At 40.3% G+C, this 23,105-nt stretch overlaps 1 protein-coding gene across 15 annotated transcripts in view; it reads left to right on the top strand.

Annotated features, from left to right (window-relative positions):
- The first annotated feature begins 6,923 nt into the window (after positions 1-6,923).
- Positions 6,924-23,105, top strand: part of Rab3-GEF (Rab3 GDP-GTP exchange factor) — a 335,149-nt gene continuing 318,967 nt past the window's right edge. For 13 of the 15 annotated variants that reach the window (XM_083134034.1, XM_083134032.1, XM_083134044.1 and 10 more), the window contains exon 1: positions 6,924-7,128. The gene's annotated coding sequence lies outside the window, so the exon portion shown is untranslated. The remainder of the gene's footprint in view (positions 7,129-23,105) is intronic. The other 2 variants (XM_083134043.1, XM_083134042.1) reach the window with 1 other exon arrangement.

Genomic DNA, 23,105 nt, shown 5'->3' with positions numbered 1-23,105 from the left:
CATAAACGAATTCAATAGCGACACTAAATTGGAAATGCAATATTTACGTCTTTTGTCATTTTCACATTTTTAAACGTAATTGAAAAATAATTCCTTTTCGTCATTTCCCCTAAATTCCTTCCTTGCCTCTGTACTAAATTCTGACGCTCGTATTTTCAAATACGAAAAGTCTAGTATAATTCACTTACAGTAGTTTTCGGGGTTAAAAAAAACTTTCTAAGTTTAACCAGTTTTAAGAACTGGAAGAAAGCGTTGCATTCAGATGGTCCTTAAAAATCACGAAAATTCTGAGGACCACAGAACATCATCTTAACACGGGCAATTTATTATAAAAGTCGATCATCAGTGACAACGAAAGACATTCTAAGGTAGTTCAAAATAACCGACAGTTGTTGTGGATGTATTGAGATATCTTGCTATTCGAGGTGATGAGACTGAGGCAAGCCTTAACAAAGGGAATTTCTCTGAACTCTTGAAGTTAGTTTCAAAATGCTGCGACGAAATTATTCGGAACTTGTATCATGCAAAGTAGATATACTGACAAGAAAACACTCTAGCGCTGTGATCGAATTTTCAATTCTAAGCGAGAGAAGGGAGAGTGGGCGATGCATTCAGCTGCTTGCCATGTAATCCTGCCCCCGCGTTCAGCGTTCTTCCAACACATTGTCGTCACCTTTATTCCTTGACAAGTGTATTATCATTAACGGGGGGGGGGGGAGGGAACGCACACATCGAAAGCAGACATGTAATTATTTAACTTTGAATTTCTTGACAACGAAGCAGGGAGGGAAGTTATAAATATTGCAACACGGGGGCAGTAGAGCACAAGCGAAGAGGAAGCAGTGACTGTGTGTGTGTGTGTGAGAGAGAGAGAGAGAGAGAGAGAGAGAGAGAGAGAGAGAGAGAGAGAGTGTGCAAATGACTGTCCACATTAAATTGCGATATTTCTATTCTTATTCTAATATACACTTTGTTGAGACTAAAATTTACTTCTTGAGTTTGTTTCAAAGTCTTCTTTATGCAGTCGGCCCGAGGCGTAGTGGTTAGCACATCGCGCTACGGCGATGGGGGTCCCAGGTTCAAATCCTGACCTGGGCATGGATGTTTGTGAGTGTCCATTCATCAATTTTAACATGTCATCACTCAATTCCATCTTCGCAAATTAGTCAAAAGTGGCACATAAGGCGAAGTAAAATAAAGGAACTCAAATAGAAAATAATAATATACTTTATGCACAGAAATGGCTAATCAGTACTGGACCTACAGTTTAAAGTAGAATCCGAACCACTATGTGCTTCTATCGGTTATCGAACCCGGGACCCCTTGATTTGAAGCCGGCGACGTTACCACTACGCCATCGGGAAGACCCCCCTAAAATTTACGTCGTATTGAATTAGTTTTTATTAGCACCAATTCATTAAAATTGAAATAACTCTATACTCTTTGTGAGCTTACTTTTCGATACGTTGCACAGTGATCCAGATTGGCAAAAAAATCGTCAAAAATCAGGAGCTTGCTATTTGACCCTTAAATAAATACAAATGTGTAAGATTAGCATCTTTAAGCTAAAATTGACATTTTGGGTCCACATACTTCATATGAGATTGATTATTTTGATATTTATATAAAATATAATTTTGGCCTATTGCAATACACAGATACAGTAAAACTAAACAATACACACAATGCACTTGAAAGACTGAAATACATTCCCAGAAATATATTAAATAATAATAAAAATAGTCCTTCTCCGTAGTCGAGCGGGTTAAGGCGTTCACTCGTCTTGAGATCGTTCGCTGCGGGACGGCGTAGGTTCGAATCCGGCTCTGGTCGGAATTTATTCGGCCTACGTATAGGGCCGGTGGCAACCCACCATCGTGAGGAAATTGGGAAACTCCAAGTGAGTGAGCGTAACCTGGTCAAGAAGACCTACAATAACGGCTGGGGGTTCGTCGGGCTGATCACCCGTCACCCCAACACTGGTCTGAGACCTCCACGCTATAACAGGTGACGGCGGAACAGTGTGGGAGGGAGACCAGCAGTCGGTAGGTAAGCCAAGGCCCGCCATGGTGCTGTAGAGCTGTACGGTTATGTTATGGTTAATAATAAAAATAATGGTAATACGAATTAATAATAATAATAATAATAATAATAATTGTGAAAAGTATCGTTATAATGAATTTGTGCACAATAAATGTTTAAAGCCGGGAAAACAGATTTCCTATCAAATCACTTTCAAGATAAATTAATGTCTATTGGCATTATATAATATTTATTCATTAGTTTCGATATCTTTCCTTCTCCTTTAAAGGCCTCCCCGATGGCGCAGTGGCGCCGGCCTCCGTGGCGGAGCGGTTAGCAGAGCGCGCTACAACGCCAGGGGTTCTGGGTTCGAGTCCCGGGTAAGGCATGGGTATTTGTGTTCGTCCAGTTAATAAGAAACAATGAAAAATGTAAGAATTGAAAAGTGTAAAAGTGAGAAAAAGAGTGAATGGTGGGGGATACCTCCGTGTAGGGGGTATTTCCTTTATCTAAAAAAAAAAAAAAGTGGCAGCGTCGTCGCCTTGTAACCAAGGGGTCTCGGGTTCGATTCCCGGTGGTGGAGGCTCATAGTGGTTTGGATCCCATTTTAAACTGTAGGTCCAGTCCCGATTAGCCGTACTGTGCATAAAGTGGACTTATAACACCTAATCAATCCAATCATTCTCCTTTAATTGTACTTTCGTGGTGAATGCGAGGTTGTTAGACGTATTTTCCCGGTGAAGGTCTTCAGCTAATCGCTTTTAATTTCTGTCGCTACTATCTTCAAAACTGATAATCTGCTTTTGCGAGTGCATAGAGTAGAAGAAAAAGCAACTACAAACACCACATTTTTTTAAAGTCAACTGAAATTATTTTTAAGAAATTTATCTTCTATTCGTCAACAGTTTTCATATCCTTAAAATACTTTGCTGCAGAACCGGGATACATCAACGCTAGCGTCTTTAACATAATCTTCACCGGTATTGGCAATATTTATAGAATCTAACACGAATGAAACAAATTCTTAATTTGATCATTTCTATCTTCATCAAATTTTTCATGAAGAATGTTTTGTGCATTTCTATGACGCACCATCACCATTAACCCGAAGGACACGTGAATGGTAAAAAAATACCCAAGCGATTTTGAAATATTTTTTCATATTTACCAATGAGTGCTGGGGCTAACTTTCTCAGTACCTTTCAAGTGAACCCTTCAGAATACCATGACCTTCAATCAGCTGTGAGGCTTTGTTAGTTCCTCTCGCAGGGCCCTAGAAACATCGCCCGCGTAAATTTCACGCACACGTGCGCTCCTGTATTTCGGCTTGATATTTTAACATGTTCTATTTTTCTCATTTTTATCAATCGTGAAATACAATAAAGATGTTCAAAATTAATAGAATCACTTTAGCCAATAAAGGTATTCTTAATCAAATGCTATAATGTAATTGTAATTTGAACTTATGCACTAATTTTGCTTCTGGGTAATATTTGCTTCTACATAGCGTGAGCCTATGGCACAAAGTTTAGGTGAATGTTTTGGGGGTTGTTGGGGGCGTTTGAATAAATCACTGTTGCACTGCACTACTACCTTATGTATTAAGCATTAGCTGATAGCAAAATCTCCCATTCCCCAGCGCGCGCACGTGACCACGTTTGATTCAGGGTTGTCAGCTGGCTCCATTAACAGCGGAGCACACATACACAAATAAGCTAATTTTGACAAAAGTAGCAAAACTTTTCTCCCGTTCCGTTTTCACAGTACTTTAAAGTATTCTTAGCTGTAGAAGTCGTCGCGGGAAATAGTGGCGAAAGCTATGTATGATAATGATACCTCAAGATAACTTTTGTATTTTAAAGTAAAAAAAATGCTTATTTTACTTTAATTCAAATATGTGTTATTTTCCTGTTTATTACTGGGAAGTTATTAGTCTACCTAGCACAATGTTATTGTCCGACGAAAAGAATATTGCTACAACAAGTCTTAAAAATATGTACAAAATAAAGTCCAAAAATTTCATTTTCACGAACCGCCATTTCGAGGCCCGAAAACAAGAACAAATAATAGATTTAGAAATATTTTTTTTCTGACAGTTTAATGCCCCATTTAGTTGTTTAGAGAAGTGGTCATTTTTTATCTCCTTGCCGAAAAGTAAAAATTTCTATTTTTGCCGAATTGTTTGGTATTCTGGATCACTGTGCCTTGTTTTTTCGAAATTAACTTTCCAATTATGGCATTATGGCATTACATATTAATAGTAAAAATACTTATTTTTTTCAAAAAACCTTGTGACATTTTCAGAATCTAGCTGAGCAGAGATAAAACCATGGTACAGAGGAAAGTAGGATAATTCACAGGCAGAAACTGAGAGAGAAGAGAACGATAGACAGAAGAGGTAAAGAAATAACGAAAGATGTTCAGAAACAGAGGAAGAAAGACAGTAGGAGATCGGCAGATCAGAAAATAGAACAAGGAGAGTGGGTGAAAGAAAACTTAGAAAAGGAGGATTTATTTATTTAATTCACTTCGCTATTCTGCCATTTTTGGCTAGTTGAGGATGAGTGATGATGTGATGAAAGGAAACTCACAAAGAACATCCATACCTAGATCGAGATTCGAACCCGGAACCCTTGGCGCCGTAGCGTGATAAACACTTCGCTACCCATGTTGGTGGGAAGGGAAAAAGGAAGAATAGAAAAATATGCGAGAGCAGGGGTGCCCACAGGGGGGGATTATGGCGCACACTGCGTCATAGACATTTTTGGGGGGGCATTTTTTTCTTTAATGTAATATAAAATTCAACATTTATATATTTTTCCAAAATAAATGTAAAGACGTTTACACCTTAGGTACAGCTTATTTAATCCATTAGATGAAGAAAATGAAGTATTTAGAGGTAGCGATGCCCACAGGTGGGTTTGTGGACTCACGTTATGTCCAAGCAACTTTTTTTTTTGGGGGGGACGATTTTTTGTGATGGAAATTTGATGTGAAACAGTACAGCATTTGGCACAAGTTGAATTACGTTATTAACTATCCATTGCTGTTACATAAATAGCAAATTCTAGACTGCGAAGGAAACTGTAACGGGTAGCATTATTATTAAGGAAGGGTGGATATCCAACTCTTACGCACTGGGTCTTAAATCGACACGTGGATTCTAGTAGGGGATTGAGAATTAAACGTTGGGGGAGGGGGCAATATCCGACCATTGAATATCAGTGTTAAATCTTAGATTATCCTGCGAATTTTAGTTAGGGGGACTGAACATTAAATTTGGGTGAGATATCCAACTCTTGTGTATTAATATTACGTCTGAGATTGTAGCAGAGAATGTGGTTTGGGGACGGATTTTTTCTTTAAGGGGGGTAATATCTAGGTACTCTTTAATATCAACAGTAAGTCCAAAATTTTGATTGGAGGATTGAATTTTAGGAGGAGATATGGAGCTCTTAATAAAGTGTAAAATCTAAGATTGTCAAGGGATTTCTTTAGGGTTCGAACATTATATTTGGGAACTATATTTAGCGATACTGTATGCGCACGTTTCGGCGCCGAACATGGGAACAGATAAGCTGGAAAAGAGTAAATATCGAGGTATCCTATGAAAGTATTGACGTCCCATTAAATTAATATTCTTGCAAGCCTGCAAAGAAATGAATATAAAAATTTTCTTCCTCGCTTCGCTCGCAATGTTGTATTACAGAAATGCGTGTCTGGCTTTTTCATCAGACGAATGTGAAGAATTATACTGTAGCTGCATTACAAGACATAAACAATATTCTCGTAATTTTTTAATAATATCATTTCTTAAAATATAATGTTTAGGGTCGGCATGCTGCTTCATTTAAAGCAGGTGAGTCATTTTGATGATATGGTTCTATTAGCAATATTATTGTATTGTTGATTCCCTGTAGGCTATGGTGCAATAGTTGTAGTACCAACTGTGTACTTCATAGTAACACCTTGCACATTACTCGATAAAATAGGAAAATAAATAGTGTCAAAATCCCCTTTCCTAACTTATTGTTGCAGGGTAAATTTGCTTTAGCAAGTGAAATTTGCACTTAAGATTAAATCCATGTAATTATTGCTATGGATTACTAAAAAAAAATCTAATTACCCCAGGCAGAGAGGGGTGAGTTCTTTGAAGGAGGCACTTTATTATATTCTCGTCCCGGCCTTAAGAATTTCTAGCTAGGGTTCTGTAATTTTCGATCTTAATTTATGTAAGACTTTGTGATAAATACCCAAATTGTGAGTTATTATTACAAACACCGTTTAAATACATATTTATATAATTATGACACTTGAGATTTGCAGCTTTCCGTTATTTCGAAAATTTGAACCATTAAAAAATATGGAGAGTTTAACAGGCTATTGTATTCAAATAAAATGAATTATTACGTATTCACCCAAAATATTTTGAGGGATCTAGCTGGGGGATGAGAAACTCTGTTTAAGGAGGACGGGTAGATGAAGTATAGTGCTCAATAAAGCTTAAAAGAACGTTACTTTCAGTAGACACGCTATAGTAATCAAAAACTTCATGTGGATTACCACATGATTTGGGGGGATTGCGCCATTGGCCTTGGGGGGATGGGCACCCCTGGGCGAGAGACAAGGTAGAGAGAAGTGAAAGCGAGAATCCTGGCTGCAATGACCATCAAAACAAAGTATATTTTGCCTCATCCACTGCCCTACTTTAGTTTATAGTATATCAGCTGTTGTAAGTACTTCCGCATGAGCGGTTATGTGGCAACGCCGCACTTCCGTCATGTTTATGTGTCTGAGTTCTGCCGATAAAGATAACGTGGCAGCTTACACTGGCAGAGTAAAACAGTGGGATTAGCAGGTGCAAAGGTAGTGTGTTGTGCGGTGGGGAGGTATGTGTTTTCGTGGTCGTGCTTCGATTGGCGTTTGTATATTGGGGAAACAGTGTGTTAACAATAGTGACATTTGTGCAACTTTGAAGTTCGACATAGTACAGTGAGCTGTATTATCAGTGTGTGCAAGGGCATATTTTTAAGCCTAACGCATGAGGCCGGTGTCTTGACGAAGTGGAAATGAATGTTTTGCAAGTGGCATCAAACGCCGGATACAGTAAGTACACATGACTTTGTAACGTGTTGTATTCTCTGTACAGTGGATTGCACAAGAATTACTCCGTAAATTGTCCATGAGCATTTTAATTTTTTCTCTTGCACTCACGTTTTCTAAGCAATTAGTTTTTATGTATTTTGCTGCAGAGGTTGCCAGCAGCTTGTTCCGTGTTTCGATTCTTCAATTCTTGAAACTCCCATTGAGGTGGACAATTTGGTTGGTAATACTTATGCATCCCACTCTACAGAGTATTTGTAAATGATGCAAAACAGTCGATATTCATCGGTTACAGTTTAAGCTGTTCTATTGATTTTGTTCTCCTGATTAAGTTCTGGAAACTTGAAAAGAAATGTTGACACGATGTGTAAATTACATAGTACCATACTTGATTGTTTACGACAATGCAGAAAGCTAAACCAAACTAAAACAAGAACACTTTTAATAGTATTGAGCATTGTCAGTTTTGGTTTTCTACTACTGTGTCCATCCATAGATAAACTGTTTGTTTCGTCTGAAAGTAAGATATTTTAAATGATTACAGCGCGACTGATCTATTGTTTAGCCCCTACGATTTAACTGCCATAATTTGTTCTATTACGTAACCTCACCGTTGGTGGAATACTATGAGTCAAAATAGCATTGTTTATGTTTTTTGAAAGCAGGAAATGAAACTCTAACAGCCATGTTTTCTGCACTAACCTTTCCCATTTTCTCAAAATCGGCATCGATATTTAAAATTATAAGCAAGGCGTACTGTTGGAATGAATATGTCACGATGAGAATAATCGACATTTGAATGCATAATTGTAGCAAGGTCATGGAAAACGTTGGAGTTCACCATCACTCACAAAATAATTGATTCAATGCATAAAGGCACCAGACGGCACTGAAAGAAGGAAGCGCTGGTGAATGAAAGGTCTGGTTAGGGGGTCATGATTGTGATATGTCAGCGTGCTGTTTCCAGGCGTTGTCCGTTAAACGTAAAATGTATTTTATTGCTTTGCTGAACTTTATGGACTTCTGTCATCTCGTAAATGAGAGGCGTGAAAAATAATATTTTATGTTTTTTGGTTTGTTAGAGAAGGGCATTCACTGATTCCTAGGAAACGACATTGTCTAGTGAAAATGGTATAGGGTTAAAAAGGACCTTAGATTTTTCAGTTTCAAAATTGATAGTAATCCCGCTTCGCATAGAAAATGAGCAAATACTAAGATAATCATGATATTTTTAATTCTGAAAATTATGAATCTTGAAATGTTCTGACTGGTATTCGGTGTTGATGCAAATATAATGCTTAAACAAAGGACATAATATTTGCCCTTACCAATTTCTACGTCCCCGCTCTCTCTCTCTCTCTCTCTTTCTCTCTCTTTCCCACTCTCTTTATCTTTCTCTCTCTTTCTCTCTCTCTCTCTGTGTGCGTGTGCGCAACTGGTTTTCTTGATTTCTCTATTTCGTTTGTGTGTGTTTATGCGCGTGCGTATACACATATGTAGGCTTAACTTGACTGGGTAAGGGGACACTTGACCCCCCCCCCCCATAATTCAGGTTTGTTAAAATATAAACAAGGCATTTAACTTATTATTTAAAAAAATATGGGTACTTTTGTTAACCCCCTGGGACTTGAGGAGTAAAATAATGAAGAGTAATTTTTATGATTTCGTAAATACCGTGCGTCCATTTCGATCTGCAGCCGAGAGATCGGGAGAAGCGTGGCGGGCGGCGCTGACGGAGGTGCCGACATTTGCGGCCTGTAATGCCCGCATATTTTTATGGACATATGCAGACATTTATATAAATATTGCAAAACTAGCACTAACCTGTGTTATAAGAGTTGTTTAAAGTGATGTCCACCTACATTCACACATTCCTGGCATCGTTTGATGAAATTTTGATTCACACGCAAAAGTTCTTCTTCCGTAATTCTTCCTAGTTCTGCCCTTATATTGTCTTTTAGTTCGTCGATGCTATGAGGGTTATTTCGGTAGACTCTATTTTTCAAGGTTCCCCACAAATAATAGTCACATACGGTAAGATCTGGCGAACGTGAAGGCCATAAACCTCTTGAAATTATTCTGTCATCAAACACCTCCCTTATAGCGCCCAAAGAATCAGCGTCGGTATGGGCTGTGGCCGAATCTTGTTGAAAATACCCATATTGTCTCTCATTATCTGATAACAACTGAAAAAACGGCGCGAGTATTTGTGTGCGGTACCTCTCTGAATTTATTGTGTCTTCAAAAAATATAGGCCCTATTATTCTTTTGGCACTTACAGCACACCACACACCAATTTTTGCATCGTGTAATGGAACTTCGTGTATTATTCGGGGATTTTCAGTGCTCCAGTATCTATTGTTCTGTGAACAAACATGACCACGCAAGTGAAACCATGCCTCATCCGAAAAAAATATTAACTGTGGATCAACAATACCATCTACAATATTCTGCAAAACCCAATTACAGAAATTTACTCTACTTACGTTGTTAGGGGGCCGTAATTCTTGCACTATAGAAACTCTGTACGGTTTTAATTTTAGTAGCTTAGTGGCTGTATGTGCTGATGATTTTGACACGCCCATCTCCTGTGAAACACGGCGTAGAGGTTTGTTTGGAGAACGTTCTAACGCTGCACCAATTTCATCGAGTTTTGCTTCGGTTAGAATCCGTCGTTTTTGCTTAGGTGTTTTAAAATTTAACGATCCAGTTTCTCGTAATTTAAGGACAAGACGTCTAACCGTATCTCTATGTGGAGGTGAAACGCCTGGGAATTTCTGTACAAATTGCCTACACACGTCTCGACACGAGTCTGTTTTCACGTAAGTGTCATACATAAAAATTCTTTCTTCTAACGTGAACCTTGCGGCTGGCATTCCAATCGTCTGACTGACACAACACACATACACACTGCAATAACACAAACAAGTAACGGCAAGTAACCAAGAATAACACTCTTACGCACAGTACGAAATTAACACGCTCTTGGTTTACATCTGCCTGCCACTATATTCACAGCTCTGTAGTCGCGAAGGAACAAAAAACTTGAGCTAGGAGATTTCGGATTGCAAGGAAGCTCACGAACACCATTAGCTTTTAACGGTTCGTCTGCAGCGTAATCTTGATACAGTGTTGCACATTCGAAACCTCCAAACGATCTCCATCGACACAAAACTCTTTCAAGGATATAAACTTAAGCAGGACGTTACTGGTCAAAACTATGATTAAAATGTTTTACAGAGTATTATCTGTGGCTCTTAACATCATTTCTAAAGCGTATTTATTTGTGTATATAAGGGTGGAACTTGGAAGAATTACAGAAGAACTTTTGCGTGTTATAACACAGGTTAGTGCTCGTTTTGCAAGATGTCCACAAAAATAAGCGGGCATTACAGGCCTCAAATGTCGGCATCTCCGTCAGCGCCGCCCGCCACGTTTCTCCCGATCTCTCGGCTGCAGATCGAAATGGACGCACTGTAGTTACTGGACACTATTTCTATGGGATGGAAAGCTTGTCGATTATGGCCCTGCAAAGTTCGACCCCAAGTTACGCCCATGTGTGTCTCTTTTTGATTGATTTGGAGTTTTAAGTACACTTTATGTACAGTAAGGCTAATCGGGACTGGACCTACAGTTTTAAGTGGCGAACCACTATGTGCCTCCACCGGGTATCGAACCCGGAACCCCTTGATTACAAGGCGACGAAGCTACCACTGTGCGCCATCTGGGAGGCCCCAATGCATTTTTTTTATACTCATATGTTTCTCTTTGTTTTTTTGTTCACTAAGGTTCTTCCTTCCTTTTTCTTATTTAGGCTATATCTTTATATTTCCACTCATAGTCTCCCCCCCTCTCTCTCTCCCCCACTATTCTCTCTCTATCTCTATTCCACACTCCCTTCTCAATCGTATATTCCCTCCTTGCATTAATAGCAGAAGCAGAATTCGGTAACGGATTAGGTTGGATGGTTATTAAAAATTATAATGGGTGCTTCAGTTGCTCTGAGGCTATTTGCACCTTTCTCCTAATATGATAACAAAAGCCCCTTTACAGAAACAAAACTAATTGAAGTTAACTGGGTTTAAAAGAGCAGGTATTATGAAGATAACAAATTACACTCAGCCATAGAAGTGGTGTGCTTTTGCACATTCCTAATTAAAACCAACACTCCATTACACACTACAAAAATTTCTCAGTTATAATACACAATAGTATGTAAATAAAGTTATCTACGTAGTACATGTTGTGAGGTGCTTTGACTTTTATTGATGACTGACATGTTCAAACTATGGTCCAGCACAAATTAGTAGCTATATTAGTACTATTGTTATTTAACTGACATTTAAAAGCAATAATTTTAAAAGGGGGTTACAAATTATTTATCTATTCTAACCTAAAATTACGATAGAACACTTGTCTTGTCTTCAGGCAAACAATTTCTTCTTGCTTTGGTGGGGATTGAACCTACGACAGTCCTGCAATTTTTACTACAAATTCTGCGCGCTAACCAACTACTAAGAATAAGAGCGAATGGAATAATCGCAGAATGTATTAAGCGCGCAACCAAATTCAGCGATGGATTAACCTCGAATGGGAATTTCGGATTAAGCTAAAAACCTATTGCGAAATTGATTAAGCGCAATGGAGAAATTCGGATTAAGCGTGAATGGAATTACCGCGAAATGGATTAAGGATGGAATAGATTTCTAGACTGAATTAAGCGCGAAATAACTTAATCGCGGACGTAATATCAATAATGCATTAAGCGCGAGAGGTAAATTCGAAATAAGCGCGAAGGAATTTTTTGGAATGGAATAAGCGCGAGAAGGAAATTCGGAATAAGCGCGAAAGATTTTTTGGAATGGATTAAGCGCGAGAGGAAAATTCGGAATAAGCGCGAATAATTTTTTTGTAATGGGATAAGCGTGAGAGGGAAATTCGGAATAAACGCGAAGCATTTTTTTTGGAATAGAATAAGCGCGAAGGATTTTTTTTGGAATGGATTAAGCGCGAGAGGGGAATTCGGAATAAGCGCGAATAATTTTTTTGGAATGGTATAAGCGTGAGAGGGAAATTTGGAATAAACGCGAAGCATTTTTTTGAAATCGAATAGGCGCGAGAGGGAAATTCGGAATATGCGCGAAGGATTTTTTTTTTGGAATGGATTAAGCGTGAGAGGGAAATTCGGAATAAGCCCGAAGGATTTTTTGGAATGGATTATGCGTGAGAGGGAATTTCTGAAAAAGCACAGGATATTTTTGGAATGGATTAAGCAAATTCGGAATAAGCACTAAGGATTTTTTTGGAATGGATTAAGCAAATTCGGAATAAGCACTAAGGATTTTTTAATGGATTAAGCGTGAGAGGGAAATCCGTGATAAGCGCGAAAGGAATGATTGGAAAATAGATTAAGCTCGGAACAAAATTCAGAAATCGGTTAAGTGCGAAAGGGAACCACAGATTAAGCGCGAAGGATATTGTGGGGATCCATTCAACTGGGACGGGATGAATAGGCGCGAGAATGACATTAAATAAGATCTTTTCACGATTTCTCCGACAATTTCTGCGAAAGAGAAGTAGTTTCTCTCACACGTACGTTGTCTTTAAGTCGTGCAGCCTTCTTTTCCGCCAATCGTCGCCTAACCTTTTCCGTGAGCTGCGGTTTGACTTTTGACATATAAGCCTTCCAAGCGACGTACGCTATTCTGACACGGATAATTATAGCAGCGCATTTTGTGTTTTTAAGCTCCTGTGCAATATGAAGTTTCTTTCATTGTGGCTATAGTTTATTATCGTTTTCACAACCACGTTGAGGTTTCATTCCTTATCCACGTGTATACATCATACCGCTTGCTTTGTTTCTTCTGTAATTGCAATTTCTCGCTTGTCGTCTTCAAAAAATGTCAAACTAGCCTGAATACCACATAACCTTATCACGTTTTTAAATGTAAATTACTTGTAAAACATACAGCACGGATCACCTGAAATGGTATGGTATAAGTCCTGATTCGAACGTCAGTTCAGTATGTTTGACATAGCTCGAGAGGAAGCCGACCGCGTATCTGGTTTCGAGCCGGCGCATGTTTTTTTTTAGAAGGGCTGTTGTCACTGTTACCTGCAGTGTTTAGACATCCATTTATTCACTGAGACGGTACACTCTCAAGATCTCTACAGCGCAAGACAATAACCCAATCTAGCAAAGATAACCTGAATTTGTAACATCTCATTTACTCCACGTGGACTTGATATGGTTGTCAGAGGGATACTGATTTTTCGGAACTTTCTCTGAAGTAAAGTGACGTTCGAATCAGGTCTTGAACTTCACCCACAATGTTAGTAGTCAGGAGCGGCGATTGGGTGCCAGAACTGAAGGGGAGGGTGCAGGTGCAGTTTACTTTATCTTTGTATACGAGGGCTAAGCATTAAGAGCCCATAGTGCAAGGGCAGAAAGTAGCAAAAAGTGAAGGGGTGGGCAACTTCACCCGGCGGCATCCAAATCGCCGCCACTGCTATAGTAATTAAAGAAAGAAATGAGAGAGAGAGAGAGAGAGAGAGAGAGATAGAGAGAAAGAAGAGAGAGAGAGAGAGAGAAAGGGAAATCTTTTTCTATCTCTCTCTCTCAGAAAGAAGGAAAGAAAGAAATCTCTCTCTCTCTCCCTCCCTCTCTCTCTCCCTCTCTCTCTATCTCTCTCTCGGAGAGGGAAAAAGAGAGAGAGAGAGTATTTCTTTCTTTCCTTCTTTCTTTTCTCTCTCTCTCTCTTTCTTCTTTCTCTCTTTCCTTCTTTCTTTTCTCTCTCTCTTCCTTCTTTCTCTCTTTCCTTCTTTCTTTTTTCTCTCTCTCGAAGGAGAGAGAGAGAGAGAGAGAGAGAGAGAGAGATCGTTGCTGGCTTCCTATCTGAGCGCATCAAGTTGTCGACTTTCAATTTCGCCATCGAAGTTTCTAGGTTCGAGTCTTTCTTTGTGAATGCCCTTCATCAATTTCATCTTATCACTCAATTGTTTCCATGGCAACCGAAAATTGACGGTCTAGACTGCCACGCACGCTCAGTTCACTTTTTATAGTCCATCTTATGCTTAGAAAAGCTAATTGAGACGGAACATAATCGGGGAGGCCACACGCAGGTGTATTTGAACGATGTACATGTGCCCTATGCAGATTGAATCTTCATACACCAGAACGTGTTTATGAGAAAACTGTGCATCGTGTGTACTTGGGCAAGTAAATTTTAATTCGATGTTGGCCAACCTCTGCTTGCGTCTCAACATAGCAATTAATTGTGATGTCACCGGCCAGTTACAATATCTATTGTTTGAATAAAATTACTTGTACATCAAGTTTGGGGATGATGAGGGTTATAATGGCATTCTTGGATCAAGTTTTCCGAAAATGAATGAAAAAAAAATCAGTTAGTAATGAGTCATAACATTGACTACACCGCAAAAAATTGACTGGAGAAATTAATAATAATAATAATAATCCTTAGCGCGACAGCCCATGAAGGGCCTTGGCTTACCTACCGACTGCCGGTCTCCCTCCCACACTTTCCTTCGTCACCTCTAAGCGTGGAGATCTTCAACCAGTATTGGAATAAACGGGGGGTCAGCCCGACGTATCCCCAGCCGTTACAGTAGGTCGTCTCGACCGGGTTACGCTCACTCACTCGGAGCTTCCCAATTTCCTCACGATGGTGGGTTGCCACCGGCCCTATACGTAGGCCGAATAAATTCCGACCAGAGCCGGATTCGAACCTACGCCGTCCCGCAGCGAACGATCTCAAGACGAGTGAACGCCTTAACCCGGCTACGGAGGAGGACACTGGAGAAATTACTTCTATTATAATACCGTCAATTTTTGTCTGATAACTAGAGTGCGGATCAATATGCACTAAAAAAGTTGAAAATATGCATGCATCTATGCACTAAAAACAAGTGAAATATGCACTCAAATATGCAAATTATGCACTAAAGGAAAAATATAGGCACAAAAAAATTCCTCGAAATACATTTATTTTTTAAAGTACTACGCACACATAGTGACCATTGAAGGTAAAGACGAAGTAACAACAGCTTCCATGTCAAGTAAGGTTGCAAAATCTTGTATTAAATTGAATTTACTATTTCCAGTTGTTAAACACAATATAACGAAAATCGTTAAGTAGTTTTGAATTTATGTAAATTGCAGTGCACTACAACATATCTCTCTAAATTGATTATAGTGAAATTTTTCCGTTTATCAGTTAGTCTATCCTTGTATGAAGAAGAGGTGCGCTCCACACTACAACTTGTCACTGTACAATATTTCAATGCAGCTATGTCCTCTGGCGTGAGATCTTGTAATAGTTCTGTTAATTCACCTTGTAGCACATCTTTCACTCTCCTATAATCCACTGTTTCAGTAAAACAATCTTCGATGATTTTTCCTTCGGCATCTTCACACAATGCGAACTACACTAATTCAACGGAGTACAGACTGTTTACGAGCAAAAATCTCCGTTGCCTTATATAGGCCGGGGGAGGGGATGCACGTGTTCTCTGTGTCATTGCCAGGTATGCGCGAGGGAGGGGGGACCGTCTGCTCTGCAGCGCATAAGGGGTTTTCGAACACCTGTGCTTGAAAATTTTACTCTCAGAAACACTCCACAGACGAAACATAACCAAGTAAACAAATATATTAAAAAAAAAAACTATCAATTTAATGATTTTTTCACGTAATATGCATTTATATGCACTTTAAAACCCCCCTACTTCGGTTCGGAATGCTCTGAAACAACTTTAGAACCCGGTTGCATATTAATTAGAGGACCGGAATAAAATATGCAAATATGCAAATTCCGCACTCTACTGATAACCAATGTCCGCAAAGAAAGGGAAATAAGACAGTTTTTAAATTATTAAAGGCTACTACGCAGTTACTGGTAATTAATGTACATAATTTTAATGACACATTCTAAAAAATATATTTATGGGCATACATAAATACCTGTACGTCGCGGCAACGCAGGCGGTTAAGCGTCTGACTACCATGCTGAAGGTCCCGGGTTCGATCCCCGGCCGGTTCAAATCCGGGAACTTTTCTAACGTTAGAAGCGGCCCCGGCGCCCACCCAGCGTCGAATAACATGGATACCTGGGGGAAACCCTGGGGTGTAAAGGCGGTCAGGGGCGTGATGCTGATCACATCACTCCCACTCACGACCGGATCAAGAAAGTGTGGGGCGTTACTCCCACTCCCCTTATACGCCTTCATGGCGTGGGAGCACTTTACCAAGGCAGCTGTTTTCGAATGTTTCTCTCCTTTGGAAAAACCGCTATTATATTCCAAATCTGAAAAATTACATATGCTTAGAATTCCTTCTAGAGCGTTCACGTGAATCTTCGAATGGTTTGATTACGTTGTTGTGTAGATATATTATCAACAGTTCAATAGACTTACGTAGCCACGAAACTATTAACAATATCTAGAATATTCTTTTGACGGTATGCAACCAATATTCACATTGTCTATTTCCAGTACTGTGCTCGCAAAAATACAAAATCTATAACTCTTCAATACGTTAAGGAATATTAGGCAGCAAAAAACAAATTCACAGTAGGCTATAATTTATATAATTATTTATTTACACTTGTCTTATCCTGCTGAAGAACATGTCGGTCCCCGTGGCGGAGTGGCTAGCACATCGCGCTACGACGCTAAGGGTCCGGGGTTCGAATCATGGCCTGGGCATGGATGTTTATTAGTGTCCATTCATCAATTTCATCATATCATCACTCATCCTTATCTTCGCAAATCAGCCAAAAGTGGCACAAGAAGCGAAGTAAAATATAGCAAATCACTAAATCACTGCTGAAGAACAACTAAAGACCTTGATACATCAGTTCAAAGAAGAATGTGTACATGTTTCAAAATTCGTAATACATGTTTGACAATAAAGTAATACATAAGAAAAGTTCAAGAACAATACAAAGTACATAACAAGTACATTGAAGTATACATTTTGAACACATTAAAATACAATTGGAAACGGCTGAACTCATTATAATGGTTGAGATTAGAGTTTAGAAAACTATTTTTATTGTAATATTTACAGGTTGTTATCGAAACACAGGTGGTCCTTATACTACATGGTGGGCCTCCCCTGTGGCGCAATGGTGGCGTCATTGCTTTGTAATCAAGGGGTCTCGGGTTCGATACCATTTTAAACTGTAGGTCCAGTCCCGATTAGCATTACTGTGCATAAAGTGGACTTAAAACAGCAACTCAAACCAAACTCAATCCAAACTACATGGTTTAACTCGCATAGATATTTGGATAAGAACTTGGGGACAGAGTAATACCTAATCTTCTAAGATTTTTGCAACACATTTGTGTTAATTTTTGTTTCTTCTAGAAGAAAGTGGTTCAGGTTCTAATTTGTTCAAGAGATTATCATCATACCTGTAACAATGCATACCTTTTCGAAGCGGAACAATTACGTGAGAGTTTGGCAATAAAGACAGGAATACGTCATTGTATACGTGATAGGGAATTTTACTACTGGAAAGTGCAACTTATCAGCTAGATACGTCATATTCTGGAGTTGAATCGTTTTTCATGCTGCAATAAGACATTTGTCAAATCGATAAGACAATGAAAGTCGCGTCATTCTTTTGCTACTCAAACGGTTTTAACTGCATTGCCACTATGAACTGAACGAACGCGCTGAGTACTTGACCACAGATATCGCAACCGAAATTTCTGGGTTCGAGTCTTCCTTTGGGCTTGTCCCTTCGGGACAAGTGGGTATTCGCCCTGCAAGATGTGGTCCTACTTGCCGGGGGCTTTGGTTTACCCTCCCCAAAGAATAATCTTCTGGCATGTTGGATTAATTTATTTTCAGGAGCATAAATCGAGAACTCACTTACAAATACTTATTCAGAGCATTAGAAAAATACAAAGGGGCACAGCGCTTCCTTGCCTTCCTTGGGATGTTCGAACCAGAATATTTGAAACTAGTGTGAAACAGATTTTTACAGGTAAGTGTCACTGGACATCAAAAATACATATTATGGGGTGGAGTCGCCTAGGTCAACAGACGCAATGGTTCATTGTATACAAAAATCGGTTCCTCAAAGGAAAACACCTGCTTTCCACTTTTACGGCGGCCGGTCCTAGTTCTGCCAAGGGAAGTGGGGAGCGGGGATTACCCCGCAGACCAACCAGATAACAGCAGTGGCGCCGAGAGACACGACGCGGTGGGAATAAGTACTATGTGCACCTCGTTGACGAGCGGCTAGGGACAGCATTATAGATCGACCACAAGGAAAAAAACCTTGGGACGAGAAGTCCCCGCGCAACTTTCCCTTCTTCCCTCCACCTCGGGCCATAAGGAAGCATGGTCAACTCTCCCCCTCCCCTACTCGCGGGGGTACGGTGCACAGGACTCGCGGGTCTGCGCAGGTTGTTTTGCTCGTGGTTCCACTATAGCACCTTGAGAAGTAGTACTGTACAGCTGACCGCTCAGGAGAAAATCCCTGACGGAAGTGAAGTGACGTAGCAGCGGGGGTGTGCACCCTGAGTGAAAAACACATGTGGGCTCGCTGTAACCGTGCAGCGACGCAAGTCATTTAGGGTTACCAGAAGTTCTCTTTTACCCGGACAAATCCTGTTTTTCGGGTACTAAATATGCTTCGGGCGGGTTTTTAGAAAAAATTGGAAATATCCTATTTTTTGGGTATAGACAGCTGCTTAACTTCAAGATTAGTAAGAAAATGTTATTTGTAAACAATTGTTAATATTGTTTCCGTTTTCAATTTCAAAGTAAAGAAATACAACACTCTCAGTTGCAAGCGCAAAGAAAATAAACTTTTCTTGCAACAAAGAAAAATTGTTGGACCTTTGCGTCTCTTCTGTTGTCACCGCGTGAGGTTTTGATTCCAAACATCTACCGCGACTCTTGGTGAGCAGCAGTTTCTGACAATAGGTAAGAATATGCAATTCGCCGCGGCTTACTTTGATTTGAGTTTCATGACAGATTTCAGAAATAAACTGTATTTTTTAACTGCCGTACTCTTAGTTGTTACATGGCAGTGGAGAAGTGAAGTTCTGTAGATCAGCGATCTGAACCATGCCAAAATGCAAATGTGTTTTTAGTGACGTCTTACAAAAACGGTTTCCTGACTTTAGGCCTGGAAGAAAAAAACTCCGAGGCAGAATGTCAATTTATGTTATTCTTTTAAAGTAATAGACCAAGCTTCACAACCGTATAATATTAGGAGCATAGTGAATAAATATTAGAATATTCAGACATTTGCCTACAATGAGGCCTATTATTTGTTATACGGAAACGGTGTAAAATTATTTTGTGATCTATAAACCCAGCAAAACACCAGTAAGCACAAAACGTGTCTCTTCGTCTAAAGTTAACAACATTTTGCAATCTAAAAATGCCTTCTTTTCTAAAGTTTGTCATCTGGTAACCCTAAAGTCGTTGCCGTATATTATTTTAAAATTCTTTGAAATACAGTCTAAATAATGCACAGGATAAGCAATACAAAAGTATTCTGGCCAATGAAAGAAAAGCAGCAAACTGTTGCTGCGGACACACGCTTTGCGTGATTGACGCAAATCAACTCCCACGCACTTCGAAAAGCCGCAATGAAAGGCTTTCTGCTACCCCTAAAATCTGCAAATGGACCGATCCTTTTCTTCACACCCGCTCCCCGTGACCCTCGTTTGGGGATCTCGTGAGCGGTGAGCTGTACATGCTAACAGCACCAAACCTGGCCTGCCTAACCTATCCACGGATGCATATAATAGCAGAATGAAGCATGTAAATAGGTTTGGCAAGTTATATTTTGTTTATTTAAGCTATTATATGCATACGTTGATAGGTTAGACAGTCCAAGTTTCGTGCTGTTAGCAGGTGCTTCCCAAGGTGCTTATGCTGTCCCTAGCCGCTTCTGCCTCGTTCTACTGGCGGCTGCGTTTCTTAGTATGCTGGATTGGTCGCTTGCCCGCTCCCCGCTAACCTTGCCAGCATTAAGATTGGCCGGCGTAACAATAGAAAAGGCCTTTAGTAGCCGACCTCCGTTGCGAAATGATTATCACAACTCGCAGTACATATATGTATGTTTGTAACGGGTTTGACCACTCGTCCGGAAGACCGAAGTCCCCAGTTCGAGGTGCCAAACAACTCTACCGCTAGTCCGTAGGTTCAGGGTTCCGCGGCCGCCCGATTGGACGGTCGTCGGTCCTTGGTTCGCGTCTCCGGTTAAGGAAACACGATTCCTACCACCAGCTAACGGTTTAGTTCCAGGTTCATGTCACCGGGTCGGTTATTTACACCTCCGGCGGTAAGCCACGTCGTGCATAAAGTGGTGCTGTTATTCATTTATAGCAATAATAATAATAATTGTTGTAATAATAGAAAACTATAAATCTTCTGGTCAATGGAGACAATATAGCATTACATGATAAAATATCTAACCACCTCTTTGGTTTATTTCCCGTGTACCTTCGAATATTTGAGATTTCTATTAGCCCCTTAGGCTTGCTTTCAATGTAAATAAGCGCGGCTAGCGCTCTGTCACGTATGAGACGCGATTAGCTAGGCGTCATAGTTACCAAAAGTGAATAATAATTGACATTACACTTGTTGAGGCACTACTATGCAAAAATAATAAGCATAGACTAAATGAGTGACAAGATGAAATAAACTTGATTACAAGTACACGAGTGCTGGTAATACAAACGACAGTAATATAAACTAGGATATATTCAAAATGATTAACTCAGCTATACTATTTAGTACCTAGTTTTTCTAATACCTATATATATCAAAGAGCACGGTAAAAGTCAAATAATTAATTATATAAATACTCGGCGCGAGAATAGGAAAACAATAACAAATAGTAGGTCTTTTACATTTATAGAACTTCGAAGGGTGAGCGAAATAGGTTCTTAATTTTTGAAGATTTATAGTACTTTCGATTTGATTGGCCAAAATAATTAATAATTGCAGGCAACATTGTTCGATTTCATCTCGCTTTGTGTTAAGACGAACCAGTGACGACGTAGGTGGACAAATGTTCACTCTCACACATAAAGAAATAACTGGAGGATACTATACCGACTCAATGGCGGCGTGGTCCTCGTTGCGGCGTCCCGACGATACTCGTGGCTATGCCAGTCTGTCCTCCTGGCGGGCGAAAACTGTCTCTTCGACTTAGACGTAACATTCATTTTTCTTCCCTTTTTCCATCGCGGCGACGAAGATGGGCGGAAAAGCACCTCGCTTCCATCTGTCTGCTCGGGGTGTTGCATCCGATCGTGGCTTCCAATGGCCGTTCGGGGATACGCAGGGCGTCGGGTCGTCTAAGGGCGGACGTCGTTTCATCCCTCTCTTTTCTCTATCTCTTCTTCTTTTCTCGGCGTAACATCCGTCTCACCGTTGTGGTACTTTCGTCTCTCATCTGGGTTGGCAATGCGAGTTGTCGCTGCGGCGTGGCTTTCATCTCAGACATCGTTATGCAAGCGTCGTGGTGCTGGTCTCTTGACTTAAGGCGTCGTATACTTAAGCAAGGCGTCGTGGCTTCTTCTCTTGGCTTCATGGCAGCAGTAATCGGAAACCCGAAGGTCCCGTCCCTCTCGTAGCTTTCAACCGCCCATGGTTATTCAATTTCCCTCCTTACAAAAAGGGGAAAAAACACACATGGAGCACGTGAAACACGTAATTAACACGGCCTCAATTCCTGGCACTGTCACTGTGATCACACACTCACGACAATTAACACGACGCGGTCGAAAGGTTAAAACAAAGCAAAGTTCCGTAACTCGCGCAAAGTGACGCGGAGATGGTGTTCGATCTGGTTATGGCGCTAAACTGTTTCAGTCCTCTGGAGTCCAGGGGTATTTAAGGAAAACTTGAAACTTCAAAAATCAACCGCCTCGCAGTTCGTTAGCTTAGAAAAAATGCTGGACGGTGGTCTTTCTTCCAGGCTCGTTGTCCACTTGGGAGGTTTGGGGGTGAAGAAAAAAACAGAGCAGCCCTCACACGTGTTGCGAAAGAACTCCCCCTCGGTCAGCAACTAGAACGTTGTTCCATTGGTTGAACAAGTAAAAGTCACCCTTAGTGTCAAAAATTCCACAAGTCGCTATTGTTTTCCTACCCTCGCCGTCTAGAACCGAAAATCCAAGAAAAGCCAAAAAGCACAACTGGCTACAGAAAGTTGTTAAGAGTATTTACGAAATTCTAAAATACACTCACATAAACTACAAAAAGACTGGTGACAAAAGTAATTGTCACATCTCGCCCCCCCTAACTTCAAAAAAAATTGTAGGCTTTAAAAATCGCTCTCGGCTGGGGAGATTTTTTAAGGTTACATATTTTTTTAAGAACACCCTGTATATGAACACTTTTTTGAAAACACCCTGTATATGAGTCGAATCTATACTTGAAAAATGCTTTTATGAGCAAATACACAATAAAACAATCCTTAAAGGACGTAAAAAGATAATACATTGGAATATATCCATATAAAAATCAATAATGACACAAGAGTAAAAATATAAAAATATAACTAGTCCATTAACATAAACTTGAAATCTCTAAGAGCGGTCTCCCGAACGCTGAAGTCCGGAGACGCCAGGTGTTGGAGAGTCACTTCTTGTTTGCACCTGATTTCCATCCCTTCGTGGTTCATTCATCCACGAAGGTCGCTCTTCAGACCCTCGGTCCGACTGCGGGCTTCTTGATCGACTGTGGGGTCGGTAGTACCCATCACGTATGTGACTTCGTCGCAAAGTACCGTCGCGGTTATCCTGTACTGTGCCGCGCGGCGGTCGACGCATATTTCCTCCTCCACGTCTGCCTCTCTGGTACTGCCGCTGTTCTTTTTGTGGCGAAGGTGGTAAGGGATGAAAGTTCTGATCATTGGCGCGTGGATCGTGATGCTGTCCTCGCTGAACCATCTGAACTCGCTGGGGTCGGTTCCGGCCGTGAC

Source organism: Lepisma saccharinum, chromosome 13 (assembly GCF_977018435.1).
Source record: "Lepisma saccharinum chromosome 13, izLepSacc3.1, whole genome shotgun sequence".
In the NCBI taxonomy this organism is placed as follows: domain Eukaryota; kingdom Metazoa; phylum Arthropoda; class Insecta; order Zygentoma; family Lepismatidae; genus Lepisma; species Lepisma saccharinum.
This window is presented reverse-complemented; position numbering and strand designations above follow the sequence as displayed.